Genomic DNA, 5,969 nt, shown 5'->3' with positions numbered 1-5,969 from the left:
ATTCCCTAGTGTGCAATACACTAGGGAAGAGAGTGGTGCTTGTGGATAATTTTCTTCTTTCAGAGACAGTATGTAAAAGGGATTTATTATCAAACAGAGCTGGATCCAAACCTGATTATACTGAGGGGAGAGAGGCTGTAGTTATGGACATTTGTGTATGATTTTTAGGAGCCAATCCAAGTAGAAATCCTTAACGAGACCAATGTCAAAGAGGCTATTTCTAACTCCTGGTAATTAACGTACACTACAATGACTGAATGATTATACATTGGCTTAGTTTCCTAGTAGTTAGGCTTCCTACAAGCATGTTAACTGAGATTAAGACATTGGCATTGGATTCCACCATAAGATCTCAGAGAAACAGAACACATTAAGCTACAATCAAAATTGATCAGTTACTCTAATCACAGTCTTAAGTATTCTTTCTCCTAAAGGTGGATACTTAACTGCCTCTTGTCACTGTAGTGTGTGGTGTGCAGAAGGAATTCGCTTCTTTCTTTCTTTCTCTGTTCTGTCCTCAGGATACAGAATGACTGATGTGTCTGTGTTTCAGAAGGGGTCATTCTCAGTTTGTGAGATTTTATACCCAATTCCCGATCTTTCTTGTAAGCATTCTGTCATGGCCCTTAGGAAAGAGGTAGCAATTGGATAGAGATTTACCCTGAATCTAGGACTCCCAGAGAAACTAAACTGTAATTCCAAGCTGTACTTGAAAGTTGAAAAAAATTGTTAAAAGTTGGTCTGCTTTGTTCTCTCCAGTGTTTGGTGACTTCCCTCTCCATTTATTGCTGCCAAAGATGAAAGTTATGTGTTACATCTTTTCTGAAAGGAACTTCTCATATTTTGGATTTTTAGTAATTAGGTGGTCTTTTTTTTTTTTTTTTGCGGTACGTGGGCCTCTCACTGCTGTGGCCTCTCCCGTTGCGGAGCACAGGCTCCGGACGCGCAGGCTCAGCGGCCATGGCTCACGGGCCCAGCCGCTCCGCGGCATGTGGGATCTTCCCGGACCGAGGCACGAACCCGCGTCCCCTGCACCGGCAGGCGGACTCTCAACGACTGCGCCACCAGGGAAACCCTAGGTGGTCATTTTGCCTAAGATCTCTGATTGGTTTAATATTTTTGTTTTTGGATTAATCTTAATTATTCTCACTTTTAGTGTTGGAGTGACGTTTCCCTGCATATTTCTGTATTCTAATGGAAGTAGCAGTTTTAAGGCATGCTTTTTTAAACAGTAATCTCAGTCTGCAAAGTACAAATTTATCAATAGCAGGATATTTTACTAAAACATTCAAGATAATACAATATTTTAATATAAAATAAGGTGATCTCATGATAATGAATAACTGATATTCCAATATCATAAGAAAATAAAATTTTATAAGAATATTAATTACATGAAAACATTAAAGATGACTCCTTCTGAATGAAATTCTCACATGTACTAAGTACAATATGGATGAAACTTGAAGACATTATGCTAAGCAAAATAAACCAGAAACAAAAGGAAAAATACTGTATGATTCCACTTGCATGAAGTACTTATCATAGTGAAATTCATGGGGACAAAAAATAGAAAAACCTCCCCTGGCAGTTGCCAGGGGAGAGTTATTGTTTAATGGGGACAGAGTTTCAATTTGGGAAGATGAAAAAATTATGGAAATGGATGGTGGTGCTGGCTACACAACAGTGTAAGTTATATAATGCCACTGAAATGTACAGTAAAAATGATTAAAACACTAAATTTTATGTTTTGTATATTTGACCGTAATGAAAAAAAGGCAAAAATGTTATTTTCAAGTATGTATTAAACCCATTGACAAGTTGTTTTTTCTAAAGCTGAGATTAGGAAAATACAGGAGGAAATGAGAGCATCTTATTTTGCCGGAAAGTAATAAAGCGCTCAAGGAAGATGCAGTGTCAAAAAGACATAGAAGCCAGGCTAAAAACATTCCCAATGGCCAAAATTGGAACAATTTGAGCAACAGAGTAAATAACAGCATTGGATTATAACCCAAATAATAAAATAAATATGCATGAATCCATACTGATATAAGTAAATGATTGAATAAAGGCATAAAATGGTAGGAAAGGGACAACACCTCTTTGCAACATTAATAAATATAGAAAGAATAAAATAGAAAAACAACATTAGAAACCACCACAGTAATAATTGCTGCAGGCAAGATCCACAGATCATGCTAATACTAGAGGGTGAAAGTTTAAGGAGAAAATATTTCCACAGTTTCAAAGGATATTTCTCAATATATTTTTTGATTTCAGGTGGAAAAAAGATAACATTATATTGGAGAAACATGTTTGATGATGTAGAGTTTGTATTTTTTCCCTTTGCGATACATATGGATAGATGTCACGTTCCCCTTGATGTCATGACTGAGAAGGGCACATCACTCCTGTAGTGTTCTCCCCCCAAATTCATGATGTCAACTGCCTCATGGAAAAAAAAAACCCTCAAAGCCCCACAAATTGATGGAATCTACAAAATTCTAAACCAGTAGTTTTAAAAATTGTTAAGATCTAGAATGACAAGACTGAGAATCTGTCATGGTTTGGAGGATGAACAGATCGATGACAGTTGAATTTAGTGTGGATACTGAGTTGTATCTCAGAATAGAAAAAGGATATTAGTGAAAGCATGGTGAAATATGAATAAATTCTGTAGTTTAGTTAATAACTAATTTCTTAGTTTCGGTAATTGTGCCATAGATATATAAGATGTTAGAATTAGGGCACACTATAGCCCGTTTTTGCAACTGTTCTGTTAGCTTAAAATTATTTCAAAGTAAAAAGTTTTTAAAATATAAAAATATCACCCATTAGGACAGGACTTTGGGAGCAATCATTTCTCTCTTTTTTGGGGGGAGTTATTTTCGATATTTGAAAGTAACTAAAGAGTATTTACTTGGGTGTATATGCATCCATTAATTTATTTAAGGGTATTCTAATATTTAATTTTCACTGAATTACTTAGGTTTTACAACATATAAATAAATATAAAATATTAGTCATCTTTTTAGAATTTTTAATTAGCATTTTAATGTAATATTTAACACAGTTTCTCATTTTGCAGTCTTAAATGCTATCACATATGAAATGCAATATACATTTTCTCCTTTCAGTAAGGACTACCCGGAAAATTCACGTTAACATTGCTCTGTTAAAGTCTAATTCTTGTGTTAACTGCTGTTGGTGAGTAATTTAATTGTTAATAACTTACCAAAGCTTTATGAAGCTGATTGTTAAATTGTCATTATTTACTTTATTGTTCACAAAATGCTCAGAAAATAAAAAAACAGTATCTGAAGAACAGGACAATCTAAAAGGAATACTTTCTCTGCTCTCCTGTCTAGTGTTTAGTTACAACCATTTCTAAAATGAAAGAATATTTTCTAATTGTGAAGTCAAAATCTACAATGAGAATATTAAAAGCAAAATGCTACCATTCTCTAACCAAACAAAAACAGATCTAATGCAGACATATCATCTTCTTTCCATTCAAATCATTTCCAATCATTCCAGTCTTCTTCAGGGAAGCTTTCAGTCACTAATCTATCAAAGCATGAATTGTGTACAAAACACCAAAATAAATAAATATATAAAAACACTTCTTTGGGAATATGGAACCATCTGTTTATATTGCATACTCTCAGTTGCTATAAGAGTGGATTTCTGACTTGAAAGATTCATTCCCAAGGGCTGTAAGGCTGTCTATCACTTTGCTCGACAAAGCAGTAGAAAATCTGACAGTTGTCAGAAAGGATTTCGATGAGCTTTTCCTAAAAATAAAAGGGAAGAGCAAACTCTTTTGATCTTTGTCCAGGTGATCTCAGCTCTAGAAAGTGCCAGTAGAGTGATTAGAAATGATCATTTAGGGCTTCCCTGGTGGTGCAGTGGTTGAGAGTCCGCCTGCCGATGCAGGGGACGCGGGTTCGTGCCCCAATCCGGGAAGATCCCACATGCCGCGGAGCGGCTGGGCCCGTGAGCCATGGCTGCTGAGCCTGCGCATCGGAGCCTGTGCTCCGCAACGGGAGAGGCCACAGCAGTGAGAGGCCCGCGTACCACAAAAAAAATAAAATAAAATAAATGATCATTTCATTTTGAAAGATACTGCTAATTGATACTGAAATGATAATAATTTACTCTCCAGAGTTAGCCTTGAATCAAAAGAGTAGATGACTTTTAAATCTGGGACTGTCAGTGGAGATTATTCTACATTCTTTTTTCACTCTACACTGGTTTCTAATTCTGCAGTCTTTGTACCTTATAGTGCTACCCCTGCAATTCTTTATTACTCATGTATACCTTTGTGTGGAAATTTGACTTGTGCTGCCCTTTGTTCCTCCCTTCTTTCCATCCTTCTTCTACTCCTTCCTTCTGAGAAATATCTGTAGAGTGTTTACTGTGCACTGGGCTCTAGGCTAGAAGGTCAGTACACCACTGTGAATAAAATAGTCACAGGTTTTAATCCTACACAGATTGTGTGGCTTACTGTCTAGCAGATAAGAAAGACTGTAAACAACAAGTATAACACACATCGCTTGTATTCTACAATGCATCTCTTTAGCTAACCTCTGATATTAGCCTTAGGCGATATCAGTTGTGGTAGACAGTTCTGGTGAACCAGACTTACCTGGTGCTGACACTGTCCCAATTGAAACACTGAGCATCTTATCACGTTTCTTTCCCAGTGCCTTTTCCAATATCACTATAACTATATTGGCGACTGTGCACGTGCTCACAGGAAGGTTTGGGGAGTTGAGCCCTTGTAGGCAATCCTCAGCCAGTGGAAGGAAGCAGCAGATGGATAAATGCTCCAGCCTTTCATCTATTAGGAAGTCATTTCTGGGAGCCATTTTGAAAAATTCTCAAGAGTTGTTAATAGAATTGAGCTTCTGTAGTTCACTAATGTGAAATATATAATGCACCCTGATAGAGAACTTTCTTTATTCCATAAATCATTCACTTTGTTCCATAATATCTCTATTCTGGGCTCAATCCTCCCCTCCCCCCCAAAAAATACCTGCACCCAAGTCCTTATCTCAAGTTCTCCTTTTGGAGGATCAAAAATTTAAAAACTATACATTCATTGAATAAGTATGTAACTATAAATCAGATTAGTTTTGATGACTAATGAAAAACGTGTTACGACAGAGAAATATTAGCGGGTTTTTCGGTGGAGTGGGAGGGTTTGTGAGGGGTTAATTCTGTAGGCCTGGAATTGGCCTGAGCAGCTTTACTGAAATATCTAGAGGGCACTGGCCCTGCTTAAGGTATGAAACGCACTGGTTAATACAGTGGAACCTGTGATGAGTTTTGGGATTATTTGTTTCAGCTAGCTAGTGGTGTTTATTGAGATCAGTGAGGTTGATAATTTGTACTTTCGAGATTCCTGGAGGGCTCTGCCACAGCGCTCTTCACATAACCAGAAATAGGCCTATGTTATTAGCAAGGTAGAAGGATCTCCAGCTGAGACTCCATTTCAGGCTTCTAGGTGTTATGAGCCCACCTTGGTGGTTTCTGATCCGAGAGATAAAGAATATAGTCTATTATGGCTATTATAAAGCAAGAAAAATTAAAGCTTGAGTCTGTGATGCAACCATTGATCAAGATGCATATTCTTATTTTAATGCTGTTGCTGTATTATATCTTTTTTCTAAAATAAATAATAAATTAGTGAGCATAGACATTTTGGGTCCCATAAGTCTTTTCTAGCAATCAAATCTGTCTAACTCTCAGTGTTATACAGGAGTAAATCACATTTATCAATGGGGAAGCTACATTATTTTTTGTTGTTACTGCTATTAAGAGCAAATTTTTCAATGTATTAACATTCAAAAAGAATCACTGTAATTTTCCATACTAACAAATTTAAAGAGGTAAACCTTATGATTATCTCAATAGAAAAGGCATTTGGCAAAATTCAGTATTCATTCCTGAGAAAAACTTTCAGC

The sequence above is a fragment of the Lagenorhynchus albirostris genome, chromosome 8 (assembly GCF_949774975.1).
Source record: "Lagenorhynchus albirostris chromosome 8, mLagAlb1.1, whole genome shotgun sequence".
NCBI classification, from domain to species: Eukaryota; Metazoa; Chordata; class Mammalia; order Artiodactyla; family Delphinidae; genus Lagenorhynchus; species Lagenorhynchus albirostris.
Note: the sequence above shows the minus strand (reverse complement) of the source record.